The 19547-nt window shown below is 39.6% G+C and overlaps 1 long non-coding RNA gene across 1 annotated transcript; it reads left to right on the top strand.

Moving 5' to 3' along the window:
* Nucleotides 1–355: 355 nt before the first annotated feature.
* LOC147016610 (uncharacterized) lies at nt 356–13482 on the top strand. Its single transcript, XR_015049684.1, has 3 exons — nt 356–1353; nt 3551–3818; nt 13306–13482. It is a non-coding gene; the product is annotated as an uncharacterized LOC147016610 (long non-coding RNA).
* Nucleotides 13483–19547: the final 6065 nt, after the last annotated feature.

Here is a 19547-nt window from a genome sequence, read left to right as displayed (position 1 = left end):
ATTTCTAACACTGACTTCACCATCTTTCATCAGTACGGAAGTGCGAAGTTAGCTGGGAAAATAAATAAATAATGGCAGTTACTCTGGAACTGCTTGTGAATGAAACTGTGGATTGTTTAGCAGATATGAATGTTAAAATGATTTCAAATGTTAAAATGGTAACTGTGCAAAATTGAATCGCTTTGGATTCTGTACTTGCTACAAAAAAAAGAGGGGAACCTGTCCTCTTGTTGGGTTTGAATGTTGTACTTATCGCTCAGACAAATTAAAATGCATTGAAGAAGAAAGAAGTAGCTAACTTTCGTAATTATTGTACAGATGATGGAATATTTTTCTTGACTAAAAGGGATTTTTGAAGGATGGTGAAAAGAATTCTTGATTGCAAATTGGAACCCTGATAAAGACTGTTGCCCTTTCTACATGGAAATAGTAAATGAGATGAATGTTTTTGAGTGTACATACAACTGAGATTTCTGTATATTTTAGCATGTCGTTTAGGTGCAAAAAACAAGGAAAGGAAAGGGATAAAATTTTGATATAACATATAATGCAAGTTAAATGCTTCGAGAAGAACCTTTGTCAGTCTTATTGAAATACATGAGCCCATGACGTTTATTGATTGGCGTGTTTAATCGATGCTTAACCTTGGTTTTGTTTGTTTCGGAGTGTTGAGAGCAGTTGAACGATGCAGTGTACGATTTTGTCTAATGAAGCTTTGGAAGAATTTCCACTGAAAGATTGGACAATGGGGGAACCCAGATTTGGGTGATTGGGCATTCAACACGTGATCATGACACTACCCCCTTCCTGAGATAAGATGAGCATGTTAAAGAAAAAGGGAAAGAAAAGAAAAAACCCACTGAAGAGAAGGTTGGACAAGTCAAACCACAGCAAGGCAAAGACTTGATGTCGCCGTTGCATGGTGCCTGCCTGGAAGAATGTCCCAAACACACTCGCAAATTGCTGCTCAGCAGATACATCGTGAACTTGCCATGGTTGCACAATGCACAACAAAGGCCCTGAAGGTCCACACGGCGAGTCATCTGCAACATGTGTTCAATGGTGCGGGTGGAGCTCGTGCAGCCATCGTGGCTGCCTCCAACGTGCACAGCTCACTTGGTGAATCAAACCTGATTGCACAAACTGCTGCTACGAGGCCCCAAACTCTGCTGGGGCTGGATCTCTGGATCACATCTCGAGTCCTTTTCATCTCCTTCAACCCACTGTCGGGCCCAAGCTCAAGATGGGGCCCAAGCCAAGATCTACCTTCAGCAGCTCAAAGAGTGCCTCGACTGTGTTTCCCGTTGGATGCTGCTCTATCTACACCCTGACCTGCTTATCTTCTGGCCTCAGGTAACATGTCTTTTCGATTTGTGACACCTGCTGACAAACAGGCCATGAATTAAATGGAAACGCACTCACTAACCTGGCTGGGACACTATTGAAATGGTCGTCATCTAGCATTCTTATTTGAGCATTCGATGCCATTGTTATTTGAACTTGTGTAACGGATATCTTTTCTTCTCTAGGAATGGGGTATGGTGGTCATGTGTAATATAATTATTCAAATTTTCCTGATATGGAAAAAAGGGGGGAATGTTAAAGAAAAATAATTACATTCATGTACTCTAAAAAAAATTTTTTTTGTATACCTTGGTCGAGGCTCGTATGAGAGCTAACACACAACTCACAGCAAGGAGGCATGAGGCAAGAGGGGTGGGAGTGGAAGGGACAAAACAGTGGGGAACAGACACATTTGGTGAACTGTGGAAGGGAGAGGGATGGGGATGGGACGGGGAACATGGCGAAGAGAAGATGGACATTACAGGGACTTTCAGGAAGGAAAGCAGGGGAATTGAAGGAAGTGGGCTTGGGTGGATTATCGGGGGGTAGAAAAGATCGAGGATTTGGATGGGGAAAGATAAGAGGTGGTGGTGAACAGCTGTTTTGAAAGCCTGGATGGAAGAATGGGAAAGAATAGAGTGAGGAAGTTTATTCCAAAGGTGGGAAAAAAGAGGAATGAAAGAGTGAAGATGAGCAGTGATTCGTGATTTTGGTAGTTTTACCAGAAGGGGGTTGTTGGCGGACCTTGAGCGCCCTGTGGAAATGTGGTGGGGACAAATCGCAGAGAGAGCAGGGGGGGCAAGGCTGGAGAGGAGTCGGTAGAAGACAGAAAGACCACCGACCAACCTGCGGTGATTGAGTGAGAGGCCCAAAGACTCAGCTTCATTGCGGGAGATGCCGATGATCTTAAATGCCCTGGTTTCGACAGCGTGAAGCCGAGAAAGGTGGGAGGTAGGAGCACCAGCCCAGAGGGGAGAGCAGTACTCCACCAGGCTACGGACAAAAGCTTTGTAAGTGGTCAGGAGCTCAAGAGGGCCGAGGAAGGACTTTGCACGACGGAGGATTCCCAGTCGGCGACTGGCTTTTGAGGCGAGGTTGGAAATGTGACTTTCCCAGGAAAGGTCATGGCAGATAGTGAGACCCAGAAGCTTGAAAGAAAAGACTTCTTCCAGAGGATTGTTGAGAAAGTGGATGGGGGGGGGGTTTCTAAACGGTCCTTTCGAAGAGACATAATGAGAGTGTGAGATTTGTCTGGATTGAAAGACATGTTCCACGTGTTGGACCAGTTTGTGATTTTATCCAGATCTGCAGTGAGCGAAGAAGCTGCTGCTTGCCGGTCTGAGGGATGACAGATGGTACGGCAGAGGGTGGAGTGGTCGGCAAAGAGAAATAGAGGATTTTCCAGAGAGTCTGAGAGATCATTGATGAAAACCAGAAAAAGAACAGGACCCAGAACGCTACCTTGAGGAACTCCAGCCTGCACAGGAAGAGGGGATGAAAGAACTCCATTTAGGGCCACACATTGACTGCGACAGGAGAGGAAGTCTGCGAGCCATGAGTGGAGATGGCCTTGACTACCATGGGAAGAGAGTTTGGTGAGTAGTGCAGGGTGCCAGACTGTGTCAAAAGCACGTGATATGTCCAAGGATACGGCTCGGATTTCCTGTCTGGCATTGAGGACCTCCATCCATTGTTGGGAGAGCAGAAGCAGCATATCCAGGGTAGAGTGACCTTGTCTGAAACCAAATTGATGATTGGAAATCAAGCTATTGGAGAAGAGGAAGGATTTCATGTCTGAAGCGATGATGGATTCCATAACCTTGATGATGATTGTTGCTGGTGCTTTAAAAATCTAATTTTTATGCTATAGTCGAATTGGCTGTCAGTTATGTTTCCCTTTACCCAAGAGTCTTTTGACCTGAAGATTGATAAAAGGAATGTCTTGCTATGAAACAAGGTGACCTGGTTGATATCACTGCAACTTTTGCCATGATCATGTCATTCTCTTTCACCCCGTGGACACGTATTGCAGTTTGAGTTATTTTTCCTAATGCTTATCAGCTAACCCTGTAGTTCTCCCCTCCCATTCTTTGGAATGTCAAGTTGTGTATAAGAAGAATTACTTTGGGCTTATGTTTCAGTGAAGTCAATTCGAATGTTTCAGTCAAGCATTCAATGTTCTTCCTCTGTATATACTAAATTATAGATTGTCCTTTCGTATGCTGATCCAACTTGTGGAAATTGAATTCGTTTCCACCACAACCGTGACATGAATTGCCTTGCACCGAACTCCGTGCCTTGCCCCGGCGACCCACGGTTGGCGCTGGTCAATGTGCTTGCTCTATGGTGCGCCAAGTGATCCGGCCGCACAGCATGCCTCTGCCTGGTAGCAGCTACATCGAGGCGGAGGTGTGGGAGGATGTCTGCTGTCCGCGGAAGACAGTTGTTGTCGTCGTGGTGAGCGAAGACCGACGGTAAGATGTTATTGTAACTCCATGTGCAGACCCGACCAAAGATGTGTGTTATTCGTGCCTCGTTCTGCACTATGATAGTATCATGGCCGTGCGCGAGTCCGCCATTAAGCACGTGGCCAGCGTGCGGGTCCGCCATTAAGCACGTGGCCAGCGTGCGAGTCCGCCATTAAGCACGTGGCCAGCGCGCGGATCCGCCCGCCACCGAGCATCATGTTCGCGGTTATCAAAGGTGGTGGGATGCATGGTTCCAGCCCTGATCTGTGTCAGGGAATTGAGGGAAAAGTTTGGATATAATTATGTATGTCAGGTTGAGTTGAAGAAAAAGATAGATATAATTATTAATTTGAGAAATGGGTGGAAAAGTGTGCGCCGAGTGTGTACTGAAAGTTGCCAGCATTTAGGGTGCCGTTCTTCCATCTCCTCGGTACGTGTTCCGTGCAGCGTGGGCGTCGTATTGGGTGCACTTTCTGTCCAGTGGGTGGAAATTACCACTGCACATGCGTTTGGCAGGCTGTGATTTCTGCAGGGGGTGTCCGGCATAATGCCTGCTGGGCCTTCGCTGAGGACCCATCTCACAACGAAGGGTGCAGGTGGCTGGGATTTACCTCAGGAATAAGAGTAGAAAAAGAATAGGGATGAGTGCAGAGATTTAATCAGACCTAGCAATGAAGTTTACATAATGCACTGTCCCGTTGTCCCGCTAGACAAAGGGGAAGGGACCATCTGAACGTGTATTAATGGAATAACTGTCTCGGGACCGCTGTATGATGGTTGCTATTGCTTTAGCGGTATGCGGTTCCTCGAACCGCAACAATATATACATACATACATACATACATACATACATACAAGCCTGGTGTTGGCTTAGTGGTTAGGGTGGCGGCTTGGGATCCCAGGGTCCTGAGTTCAAGCCCCGTTGGCTGCTGAATTAACACCAGGGGGTTGACTCAGCCTGTCATCCTTCCGAGGTCGGCGAAATTAGTGCCAGTGTACTGGTCCCGGTGTATGCCCCGGTTAGAATAGGTGTACCATATCCCTGTGTGTCGTAAGAGGCGACCAGGGTTGGCATCAGGAAGGGCATCCGACCATAAAACATTACCTCAAGAAAAAGCCAACCCCTGCACAGCAGGGAAAAATGGCTGTAAAAACGGTCATTTTTATATATATATATATATATATATATATATATATACATATACATACATATATATATATATATATACATATACATACATATATATACATACATATATATATATATATATATATATATATATATATATATATATATACATATATATATATACATACATATACATACATATATATATATATATATATATATATATATATATATATATATATATATATATATATACATATATATATATATATATATATATACATATACATATACATATATATATATATATACATATACATACATATATATATATATATATATATACATATATATATATATATATATATATATATATATATATATATATATATATATATATATATATATATATATATACATATATATATATATATATACATATATATATATATATATATATACATATATATATATATATATATATATATATATATATATATATATATATATATATATATATACATATATATATATATATATATATATATATATATATATACATACATACATATATATACATACATATATATATATATATATATATATATATATATATATATATATATATACATACATACATACATACATACATATATATATATATATATACATATACATACATATATATATATATATATATATATATATATATATATATATATACATACATATATATATACATACATATATATATATATATACATATATATATATATATACATACATACATATACATACTATATATATATATATATACATACATACATATATATACATACTATACATACATACATATACATACATACATATACATACATATATACATACATATACATACATACATACAAACATATACATACATACATACAATATATATATATACATACATACATACATACATACATACATACATACATACATACATACATACACCGGGCGTAGTGGCGTGCGCCTGTAATCCGGCTACTCGGAGGCTTGGGTTGGAGGATCGCTTGAGGACGGGGGCTCTGCACTGGGCAGGGTGTAGAGCAGCCCGGAATCATGGCGAAACCCAAATCCTGATCCCTGTGTCGTAAGAGGCGACCAGGGTTGCGTCAGGAAGGGCATCCGGCGTAAAACCTGTGCCAAATCAGTATGCGGATCATAACGGATGATCTGCTGTGGCGACCCCTAACGGGAGCAGCCGAAAGATGAACAACAACATATATATACATATGCATACACACACACACACACACACACACACACACACACACACACACACACACACACACACACACACACACACACACACACACACACGAATTGTTTATTTTAACTTTTACTTGATAGCCATTTGGCTAAATTGTGTGCATTTACAAACTATAGAATCGAACAAGACTTACCAATAACTGGAGTAACCCTAAGATACACACTGAGAAATATATTTTTATGGAGTATAACTAAAGTTAAACTATCAAACACATCACGACACGATTGTAATCGTTAAACACAATACAAATGTTAAAGTGTACAAAGTCATCACGAGTCATCAACTATATTTAAGATATCAACAATTTATGTACAAGGCATCACTAAAAATAACAGATAAAAGCAAAACTATTACAAAATACAATCAGAAACAAATCACAGATAAAACTAGAAAGGCACTCGATAGAGCACATACCTCCGCCACATAATGCCTGATCCACGAGAACATATTGGGCCCAATACATTTTTGAAATATCATGCTATACAGTACCATATCATTTTGGCCCAATCTCTCAATGATGAAGAATCACTTTAGCAATTAAATAACTCTCGTATCCAGATCCTGATTCAGATCTTCACCAAAATCGAATCAATTCTTCCTTGTCACACACTCGACCCGTCCACCAAGTTCCATCCGAAATAATGTAATTGTAAGTACAGAGTCCGTTTGAGTTCAAAAGCAGAGTAAAATATAGAAGGATAAAGGACTTATAACGGTCAGTGTGGTATTGTGGTTCATGGTAAGGCATCGTCTGTCTCAGAGATCAAATGTAGACGTTACAAGCAAAATAGTTTTTGAAAAATTTGGATTTTGTAAAATTATTTGCAAAGCTAAGTGACAATAACATCACGCATGATGAGAGGAGAGATCTTGAGTGTGGGTTGCTTCAAGCACGATGTCAAAAGAATAAAATGGCATTATGATTGTCAACTCTCATTTTTGGACACACAAACATCTTAACCTGGGAAACTGTAAGACTGGAATTCCACACCTAGCATGCATATTTGAAAAAGAGGTCGAATGAAACCAATGTCGACAGTAACCAAGTCTTAGGTTGGCATTCGGTCGCCTTTCAACATTCAGAGCATGTGTCGGTGGCGATTTGCCCTTGAAACAATATTGCGAATGTGTTTCCCATTTCAGATCATTTTGAATCTGAACACCGAGTAACTTCACAGAGGTAACTTAATTTATACCTCTGTTGCACTACATAAAGTCGAAATGGGGTTGGGGTCTTTTGCGGAAAGACACCCTGATAACCATACCGCTTTGTCGGGATTTAACCGAACTTGGTTGTTTTCACATCAAACCTCAAGCGATAACGATGCATTCTGCATACAGTTGTGTTGGTTACTGTTTCTGTCCCAAGAAAGAGCAAATGACATGTCTTCTAAATATTTCCAATGGTTTCCTTGTGCATCAACCAGCACATCATACACCACAGCAAAGAAAAACTGCATGTGTTGTGGCACACCTGCTTGCATTGGTTTCCACAGGGACAGAACTCCTTGGTAACAGACGATATCTTTCCTATGCACAAGAAAATCACAGATCCAGTGGACCATGGATCGTTTTATTCCAAAATCAGCAAGTTTCTTGTGATAATCATGTGTTTGGTAGAGTTGATCGTTGTGATGTTTTGGACATTTTCTGTGTTCCTGCTCACATAATCAATGATGTCCACAAGACCAAGAGTGGTAGAATGTCCAGACCGTGCACCACATTGGTTTGTAACAAGTTGCAATACTAGAATGCAACTGTGCAACAATGTCACATATCAAGGAGTTTATCAGTGAAACAAATGATGTTTTTGTATTTGGTGAAAACCTCATGAATCATTTGATTTAAAATGCTGATTGACTACGGATCAAGGCACGGAATGAAGACAATTGGTGTAAGGTGGTGTAAGGTTGATTCGGTGGACGGAGGTTATGTTTTCATCCCTGTTTATTTGTCTGTGAGCAGGATATCTCAAAACGTTGTAGACTGATTCGGACGAAACTTGATGGACAGGTTGGGTGTGTGACAAGGACGAATCAATTCGATTTTGGGAAAGACCCGAATCCGAATAGGAGAATTTTTAAATCCTCTAAATGATTCTTCACCATTGAGAGATTTGGGCAAAAACGTTGTATAGCATGACATTTCAAAATGAAATGTGGGCGAGTTGTGATAAAAATAGGTGGATGAGTTGGTTAGGTGATGTGAACAAGCCGATTCGATTTTGGTTCAGGTCTGAATCCAGATCCTGCTTATCAGTGGATACAAAACGTACACTACTCAGCCTGGCAGAGGTATGCGCTCTACCGAGTGTGATTCTAGTTACCCTAGCCAGAGGAGAGGGTATTGCGTTTTTTAAATTGTAATTGTTGGTGTACTACAAGAGTACTGCTGGGCGAACAATATTTTCAGCAAATGTGCACCATTGTGGACCTCCACCGCCATGTAATAATAACAGATGTCGTGAAATCTGTTGCACGTGATAAAGCGACATGCAGTTGTCCAAGGGAAAACACCGGTTTTTCCAGGTGGAGGCCAAATCTTTGTCGTGTTCGTCCTTGGGCTTTATTTATTGTCATGGCAAATGCTGGTCACGTTGGTAACTGGCAACAATGGAGCGATAATGGGATAGTAGTAATTTTTGGAAACAGCTCAGAGATGATATGTAACTATGCAATAAATGACTCGTCAAAAGAAACTTACCAAAAAGACACTCTCCCAATGAATGTACAACATATGGTTGAAATTGATTAATTTTGTTCGTTTTTTCAACAGAATGTTTGTCAAATGTGAAACTTCTTGTAAACTTTTTGGGTAAAGTGCTCAAGCAGTTTTAGTAAATCTTTGCATACCGAAAACAGACTCTGACTTAGCAAGAGCATAGCAAGTTGGGTGCCCGATCATAAATAAGCAAAATCTTAAATACATACTACATGAATGGATTAGAATGGCACTCTTCTACATCGTGACATCATCAGATATGGCTCCACCCAAATTATTACATCATTATACATACTTTTACCAAGTTTGGTTTAAATCCCTGAACCCAGATTAAAATATGAAATAATTCTGGCTGCCAGACCAGGCATCCGATCAGGTTGAAATTTCAAACATATTCCCCACGACGACTTGATCATAACTTTGACGGTTCACATCAATTGATGAAGCGGTTCAAGAGAAATAACTTTTTAGAAAGATTTTCGTTCAATGCAATATGGCTGCCAGACCATGAGGCCTATTCATTATTCGTGAACATCCTGGTGTCCCCAAGGCTTAAGGAACATGTGGGTGAAGTTTCCCCTTGATCTATCAAGCTGTTCTGGAGAACATAATTTTTAAAAGTTTTTTTTGGGTAAATCCAATATGGCTGCCAAACCATGTGACCGGTGGAACAAACCATGTGACATCATCGGTGGAAAACTTTTTGTTCCTCAGGGATAGGCAATCAGACCTGTATAGTTTGATCTGTTCATCCATTTCAGAGAAGATTTTTGAAGGTTTTTATGTTTAAAAAAAAATATGGTTGCCAAACAATCAATCCCCTCCCCCCCCCATACAATTCAGCTCAAGATGACCTTCAAAAATGTTCATACTCATCGGATAAAGCATTCGACCAATGCAATAATGACATCATTAAATAATCACACTCGTTTCCCATAATGAGAACTTGACATGTGCCAAATTTCAATTTTTTCCAATGAGAAGTTTCAGAGATGGAGGTCAAAATTTTTCCCTTTTTCCCCAACATGGCTGCCACACCACGTGCCCTATGACCTCATAATTATCATCAAAACATTCTACATGAGTAGTTACACCTATTGTGACAATTTCATGTCAATCAGATAAGCAGTTGCAGAGAAAACAGAGAAAATTAGCATGAATGGACGGACAACCCAAAAACATAATGGCAGCGGTGATTTCGACTTCGTCAGCGATGGCATAAAATAGTTGTGTTGCATTTAAGTGATGGGTTTATGTATGTGTTGGGTTTTCTTTGTATACAGAGCTGAGGCTTATTGAGGAGTTAGAATACAGAATGCACACCAAATGACAGACAGGTTTGAGACAGTAAACCAAATGAATTGTGAAACCAAACTCAGGAATAATAGGCAAACTATGAGAAAAGGTCATAATGAGATTGATTCATCTTTTTAATAAGTTTGGTCGAGCATGTTCCTTCATCTTCAGCATAAATGACTACAGGATAAATCTTGGGCTGATAAACGCAATGCTTGATGAGGTCTCATTTACGCAGTTGGTGCGAGATTTAGGTGGTGAACTAACAGGAGAGCTCCGAGGTAGCACACTCAATCCTAAGCTATCCAGTCTGGGTTTCATTCCTGGTGTACATTGAAGAGGTTCTTGCTCCAGAAATTGAAGTTCTTGGAAATCCTTTCATACCAGATTTCCCATTCATCTGAACATTCCAGAGACCATCTTGGGCAGCAATTAAACTTGCCTTAAAACAAGGTTGTAACTTCTTTTGAATATTACTCATCTTCCATCATGCTCGCCTCACCCTTTTTACCTGCACATAAGCTGGTGCATCTTTACGTTCTTGTTCACCTGCTACTTTCTTCCTCGTGTAAATATAAGTGTCACTTTGTTGAACCAGCCCCTCTGTTGTTCAGCTCTGCCATGAACCTCAATTCCTGCATTGCCCTAAGGGGTGGACACACCTGCTATTTACCGAGCACAACCCATCAGTGGCGTCACATTTTGAGGCCACCTCCAAACCACCATTAACAGTGCAATGCAATCAACGACTATTGATAAGTTAAGTATATCCGAGATCAGCATATTGGCAGGAGCTTAATAATAACATAAAAAATATCCATTTGAGTTCATGGATTCTGTTCGAGTTGGAAAAAAACAGCTTGCGATGATGTTGTTCAACTCAATAATGAGTTCAATTCAATAATGAGTTGAGCTTATTGTCGGTTCAGTCCACAGCTGTGTTTGTGAGCTGGTCGTGTGGAAGGAGGGGGAATCAGGGGGCTCGATGACAAGCTCCGAGTGGGGATTATAATTACTAATACGTGCAGAGCAGGTGCCGTCCTGCCTGCTAATGTTATGATTAATGATGTAAGGCTTTCCATGCTGCACACCTCCGCGCTACATTAATACACCATATTTGTCCTGATTTGGATATAACTGTTTAAATTACAATTTGTTACAACTTTATTACTTGTCTTATCTGTTCAATAAGTTTATCTTTTTTCACGGGAGGATATTACAGTCACATGAACAACGCTTTTACGATCAAGAGAAAAGCAGAGAGATATATAAACTGTTCATCTGAGACACTTATGATGGTGTCTTGTCAATTTTGGGACAAATTTTCATAAAGGAATGATTAACGGGGCCATAGATTTATTATATAAGCACCTGATAATGGTAGCAGAAGGGGGAAGGGGGGGCAGGGCTGTGGTTAAATTGAGAAATTAAAATTAAGTGTAAATAAAAAGCCGATACTCCAGGTCCTCCACATTTTGGGTGGTATGAGGAATTGATCTGTGTAATATGAAAGCTAAATCTTGAACGGTTTTAGAGATATCACGAACACAAAAGTACATGGACAGATGATTGGTCGGTCGGACGGTCGGTCGGAGCTCATTTTAACTTTGTCGGAGGGGCGGGAGACAAAAATTATTATAGAAGAGCAAGAGGACAATAGGGGACTGTTGAATGAGTTGGAAGTTTGGAAGGAGTATCAGGAGGAAAGAGAAGGTAGGTGTATGTATGCATGTATGTAGCTAATGTAGGGGGAGAAAAAAAGAGGGGATGGAGTTAACAAGCTCAAATGAGCTAAGATCCTCGTCCTCTTAATGATGACGTCATAAAAACGAATATGACGTCATTGTGATGTATCAGGTTTGCAATAAATTATCTGTGCTAATGCCCAGCTTGATTCCTGCAAACAAAATTCAAACAGCTTGCCTAGTTTCGGAGATAATGGTGTAGGCGATTTCCATTAGCGGCGATATTATGACGTCAACTTTTTTTCTAGGAAGAATTTCCAAAATCGGAGATGGTTACTGTCTGCGCGTGGGCTTTCTGCATATACATGGCAAGTTTCACGAAGATCCGATGAAAACTCTGGGTTGTGAAACAAAAAATGTCAAAAAATAGGAATGACGTCATAAAAATTGATATGACGTCATAGTGATGTATCATATGTGCGGTAATTCATCTCTGCTAATGCCCTGTTCGATTCCCGCAAACAAATTCAAAAAAGCTTGCCTCGTTTCGGAGATAATTTTTTAGGTGATTTCCATTAGCGCAGATATTTTGACGTCATAACTTTTTTTCAAGGAGAAATTTTCAAAATTGGAGATCATTACTGTCTGTGCAGGGTATTTTTACATATACATGCCAAGTTTCAGGAAGTTTCGATGAAAACTGTAGGTTGTGAAACAAAAAACTACACAAGAAGAAGATGAAGAATAACAACGTGAGTAACTTCGAGATCCTCCACGAGGATTTAAAAATGATACCATATCAATATATGTAATAAATCAATAGCCGCTAACGCCCGACAGCAGATAACTCTTAATCAGAGGCAGGTTTAATTCTCCACTCATGAAATAATCAAACATGGATACAGATAAGTATATCAATATTAGCGTCCTACGTGGGGTGTGTCAAAAGTTACACGAATGAGATAACCTCACAATATTCCAAGAAACACCAACGGTTTTTATTGTTCAATACTTGAGTTTATAGAATTTGAGAGAAAACGTTTCATAACTAATTAAATTGTTGAAGATTCGTTGTTTTTGAAGTTAGTGTTTTTTTTTTGGGGATTATTGTGAACATCTCGTTCGCTCCTCATATGTTATAAGATTTAGAAAGAGGAAACGTGAATCTAAATTTGTGCTATTATTGGGACCTACTTGATAGTGACGTCACAAAATGATCACAGTTCGTGGGAGACAAGATACACATCTAATCAACAACTGAGCAGAGCTTTAGTGGTGTACAAATAATCAAAAATGAACAGTCCAAAAATGAAAATGTGTTTTCACCCAGGTTTTTTGTGTCTCTTACAGACGCATTTCACACCATCAACACCAGTATTGTTTCAGAGTGACGTCATCAACTCATCTATGACGACAAGAGGTGTGCCTCCGTCAGTCATGCGAAGAAGAACCACCTCGAGATTTAATGTCGCGGTTCCTGCTGCCGTAGAATAATAAAAATGGTCCCGTTGGAATAATAAAAGTAAATGGAAAAATGGTAATCAATTTACTTGGAAGAAAACTTTGTGTCTATTTAATCATAAAGATACCAGTTTTAAAAGCCCATCTTACTGGGATATAAGAAGAAGAACAAGGTAAATGGAAAAATGGTAATCAATTTGCTTGGAACAAAACTTTGTGTCTGTTTAATCATAAAGATACCAGTTTTAAAAGCCCATCTTACTGGGATATAAGAAGAAGAACAAGGTAAATGGAAAAATGGTAATCAATTTGCTTGGAACAAAACTTTGTGTCTGTTTAATCATAAAGATACCAGTTTTAAAAGCCCATCTTACTGGGATATAAGAAGAAGAACAAGGTAAATGGAAAAATGGTAATCAATTTGCTTGGAACAAAACTTTGTGTCTGTTTAATCATAAAGATACCAGTTTTAAAAGCCCGTCTTACTGGGATATAAGAAGAAGAACAAGGTAAATGGAAAAATGGTAATCAATTTACTTGGAACAAAACTTTGTGTCTGTTTAATCATAAAGATACCAGTTTTAAAAGCCCATCTTACTGGGATTTAAGAAGAAGAACAAGAAGAAGAATAAGAAGCAAAAATGGCAGCTTATTAAGAGCGATTCAAACTAACATTTATTGTTCTCCGACAGCAGGAACCCTTTAGAAGGACACGAAAGGAGCACACAAAATTATACATTCAGTGTACAAAACGTTAGGAACACCCTCTCTTTCCATGAAATAGACTGATCAGGTGAATCCAGGTGAAAGCTATGATCCCTTATTGATTGCACCTGTTAAATCCACTTCAATCAGTGTCGATGAAAGGGAAGAGACGGGTTAAAGAAAGATTTTTAATAAACCTCGAGATGATTGAGGCATGGATTGTGTGTGTGTGTGCCGTTCAGATGGTGAATGGGCAAGAAAAAAGATTTAAGTGCCTTTGAATGGGGTATGGGAGTCGGTGCGAGGCACACTGGTTTGAGTTGGGTTTTTGAGTTTGAGCAAAGTTGCTGGGTTTTTCATGCTCAACCATTTGCCATGTGTATGTACCACCCAAAAGACATCCAGCCAATGGCAGGTCAGTCGTTGAAAATGGCTCATTGATGAACGAGTCCAAAGGAGGCTGACACGAATTGTGCAGAGCAACAGACAGGCTATGCTTTGTCAACTGACAGTCAAGTACAACATTGGTGCCGAAAGACTCATAAAATAATGCACAACTCGTCGTGCCTTGACCTGAATGGGGTATGGCAGCCGATGACTGTACAGAGTTCCACTTCATTCAGCAAAAAAACAAGAACCTCCGGTTCCAGTGGGCTAAGGAAGGAAAACACTGAACACTGGAAGTTTGGAAAAACATTGTTTGGTCTGATGAATCCCAGTTCCTGCTGTTTCGTGCTGATGGGAGGTCTAGGGTATGGAGAAAACCACATGAGTACATGCATCCATCATGCCACGTGTCAACATTGCAGGCTGGTGGTGGTGGTGGTGTGAGGTGTTTTCATGGCACCCATTGGACCCCTTGATAAAAGTGGAGCAATGTTTGAATGCCACAGGATATCTGAACATCATTGACAATCAGGTGCATCCCTTAGGGACAGCAGTGTATCCATCTGTGAATGGATTTCTTCAGCAGGATAATGCCTCATGCCACAAGGAAAGGATTGTCCAGGAATGGTTCCACGAACATGACAGTGAATTCAGCTTACTGCAGTGGCCTGAGCAGTCACCAGATCTCAATCAAATTGAACATTTGAGGGATGAGATGTAATGAGCTATTCGGAGTAGAGATCCTTGACCAACCAGCTTGACACAACTGTGGGAAGCAATGCAGTCAACATGGGCCAACATCCCTGTGGAACACCTTTGACACTTTGTGGAGTCCATGTACCGACGAATTGAGACTGTTCTGAGCGCAAAAGGGGTGCAACTAAATATTAGGAAGGTGTTTCTAATGTTTTGTACACTGAGTGTATATAGTAATTCATGTCCAAGCAATAGAAAACTAGAAAGCATCTGAAAATGCAAAGCCCACCCGGGTCCACTTGGTATTTGGACTTCTTCTTCCACATGCTAAACATGACGAAAACAACTAAAAACGAGAAGGGCACTCGGTAGAGCACATACCTCTGCCACGCAATGCCTGATCCATTAGAACATATTGGGGCCAATACATTTTTGAAATATCATGCTCCATATTGTTTTAGCCCTATCTCTCAATGGTGAAGAATCATTTTAAAAATCAAATAATTCTCGGATCCAGATCCGGATTCGGATCTTCACCACAATTGAATCAATTCTTCCTTGTCACACACCCAACGTGTCCACCAAGTTTCGTATAAATCCGTCCACACCTTTTTGAGATATCCTCCACACAAACAAACAGACAAACAAATGAAAAAACAAGCAGTCATAGACTGGTACTTACGAAATCGTCAACTTGACCTCTGACCTTGTCTAATAAAAGCTGTCTCGAGAGAAGGTAGCAACGCAAACCAGAATTTTCTACAATGATTCTGCACCAAACCATCAAAAATTGAATGTTTTGGATGTTTGATCTCACTATGACCTTGACCTTTGACCGATTTTGACCAAAATCGAATAAACGCTAGCCATCACCCTCCTGAATCAGGTGGTGTAATTTGACATTGGTAGCTTCTTCCGTTCGAGTTATCTGTACCAAACCATCAAAAATCGAATATTTGACCTCACTGTGACCTTGACCTTTGACCGATTTTGACCAAAATCTAATCAGCACTAGCCATCACCCTGCTGAATCACGTGGTGTAATTTGACATTGGTAGCTTCTTCCGTTCTCGAGTTAGCTGTACCAAACCATCAAAAATCGAATATTTGACCTCACTGTGACCTTGACCTTTGACCGATTTTGACCAAAATCTAATCAGCACTAGCCATCACCCTGCTGAATCACGTGGTGTAATTTGACATTGGTAGCTTCTTCCGTTCTCGAGTTAGCTGTACCAAACCATCAAAAATCGAATATTTGACCTCACTGTGACCTTGACCTTTGACCGATTTTGACCAAAATCTAATCAGCGTGAGCCATCACCCTCCTGAATCACGTGGTGTAATTTGACATTGGTAGCTCCTTCCGTTCTCGAGTTATCGTGCCTACAAACAAACAAACCAACAAACACACAAACAAATAAAACCAATGTCACCCGCAGGGTGACCCGTATCTTGCCAAAAGGTGACCACGTGTGACTTCTTTATGGTCACACTGAGGTGAACAGAGCTGCTATCCACCAGGAGTGACTCCTTGAGGAATATCTGCCTACGAGAGATTCCGATGAGAATCGTTCTACAGAGTAACCATGAAAAATATGTGTTTGCCTCATAACGTCACCAAATGACATCATAATGTCTCAAGCTTGACATATCTAGAAAGCACTCATCAAGGTGTTCAATTTGAGGTACTACACGATATGGTTCCTAAAACTTGAAAATTTGACCTTGGGGTCAAATATGTTTAACCTCAGGCGCTAACCATGAAGGTCAAGGCCAATCACTACCAAAAACTAATCAGCTGAGCGCCAGACCATACACTACATTCCCATAAAGTTTGGAGACGATTCGATTAAAATTACTCAAAAAATAAGGGTTTCGTCGACTCCCCTGATTTGCGACAAAGTGACCTTGACCTTTGACCTTGACCTTCAAAATTTTATGCGCTGAAAGGGACCTCTATAGGCCTCTGATATGCGAAGTTGCAAAAATTTCCAATGATAACTGTGCTCTGCAGAATTTTTTATACGTGATTACAGACCCCCCCCCCCAAAAAAAACATATGAAGGTCAAGACCAATCGCCACCAAAAAATTAATCAGCTGAGCGCCAGACCATGTACTATATTCCCATGAAGTTTGAAGACGATCCGATCAAAATTACTCAAAAAATAAGGGTTTCGTCGACTCCCCTGATTTGCGACAAAGTGACCTTGACCTTTGACCTTGACCTTCAAAATTTTGTGCACTGAAAGGGACCTCTATAGGCCTCTGATATGCGAAGTTACAAAAATTTCCAATGATAATTGTGCTCTGCAGAATTTTTTATACGTGATTAGAGACAAACAAACAAAAAAAAACCATACAAGCTGACTAACATATCTTGCAAAAACTTCGTTTTGGCAAGATAACAAACAGAAACGGAAGTCATCAATATACTTACGAAATCTTTAGATTTCATAAGTAAAAAACAAAATCGCTCAGAAAGCGAGACTTGGCAAAACACAACAAAGTAGAATGGCACTCAGTAGAGCGCATACCTCCGCCAGGATGAACAGTTTTTGTTTTGTATCCCACTGATAGGCTGGATCTGAACAAGAATCGAATAAGCTTGTTATTGTCACTTAACCAACTCATCCACTTAGTTTTGTCATATGTGTCCATAAATTTTTGAGATAACAAGATCTCCATATCTAATTACGTGACAATTATCATTTCCCCCTTAAAGAAATGGACATTTACTAGACAACTTATCACCACTGAATTGCTACTTATTACATCGAGATCCTGGTACAACTCGAACAGCATGGCATACCTAATTAAACATCCTAATTACCCTTTGAATGCATACCCCCCCCTCAAACGTAACAATATAAATATATATATATATATATATATATATATATATATATATATATATATATATATATATATATACACACACAAATATATATATATAGATATATATACACACACACAAATATATATATATATATATATATATATATATATATATATATATATATATATATATATATATATATATATATATATATATATATATATACATATATATATACATATACAGACACATATGGTTTTGGTCCAATCTATCAATTTTAGAAATTTAGCAGATAGCTTTTGACCTCAAAAATAATTGGTGGTTGAATTCAGTGAGCTGTCATGCAAGTCTTGTTCAAATTTAAAGTCAATTGGATGAAAATTGAGGATATTAGAAATCCCACCAAAGTTGGTGACCTTTGGCCTATGTTGACCTCAAAAAAACAATTGGTAGTTGAATTCAATGCCTAAATGTGCAAATCCTCTTCAAATTTCAAGTTAATCAGATTAAAATTGAGGATTTAGAAATTTGGCCTATGTTGACCTTTTGGCCAATGTGGACCTCCAAAATAATTGGTGGTTGAATTCACTGACCTGGAATATAAATCCTCTTCAAGTTTCAAGTGAATCGGATGAAAATTGAGGATTTTAGAAATCCCACCGAAGTTGTTGACCTTTTGACCTCAAAAACAATAGGCTTCTTCCTTATGATAAACTCTACCACGTCGTGAAGTTTCGTGAAGATCGGTTTGAAATTGTGACCTGTAGTCGACAAAGAGACAAACAAACAGACAGACAGACAGAATAACAAAATTGACTGACCAATATACTTGAAAAATCTTCCATTTTGCAAATAACAAATAGAAAGGGGTGAAAATATAGCCTCCTTCACCTTCGGCGGTGGAGGCAAAAAAATAGGATCTCGATTTCACCCAGCCAAGCTGTCCACCAAATTTCGTCCGAATCCGTCCACAACTTTTTGAGATGTCCTCGTCACAGACAAACAACCAGACACAGGGGTGACATCACCACCACCACGTTTGGTGGCAGAGGTAAAAATACCAAAAATAATTTGGCGATTTTAGGCGACCTTAATCTTTTGATCTCAAAAGCAATCTGCCAGTGACCCAACGTGCAAACAGTGCACAAATTTCAAGTCAATCAGACTGAATTTGACAATTTTGTGACCTTGACCTTTCACATTTTCACCGCAAAACAAACGGTTTTGAGCATTTTATTGGTGAACCAATTCAGTGACCCAATATGCAAATTCTTAAAACTTCAGGTCAATTTGATAACAAAAGCTCAAATGGTTAAACAAAACAAAAAAAAGAAGAAAGTTACAGCCTGGACAGACACATAAACAAACAGTCAGACACCCACAGAAGTGATTGCAAAACCCCATCTCCCGCTTCGCGGGGGACGGGCTAAAGAAGTAAAAGTACAAGGAGGAACGCCAAACGACAACAACTACAGCCAACACGACAGCAGCAACAAGAACCAC

This window comes from Eptatretus burgeri, chromosome 11 (assembly GCF_056783735.1).
Source record: "Eptatretus burgeri isolate ZD-2024b chromosome 11, Ebu_testis_v1, whole genome shotgun sequence".
NCBI classification, from domain to species: Eukaryota; Metazoa; Chordata; class Myxini; order Myxiniformes; family Myxinidae; genus Eptatretus; species Eptatretus burgeri.
The sequence above is the reverse complement of the archived record's forward strand: the minus strand, read 5'-3'. Positions and strand labels throughout refer to the sequence as shown.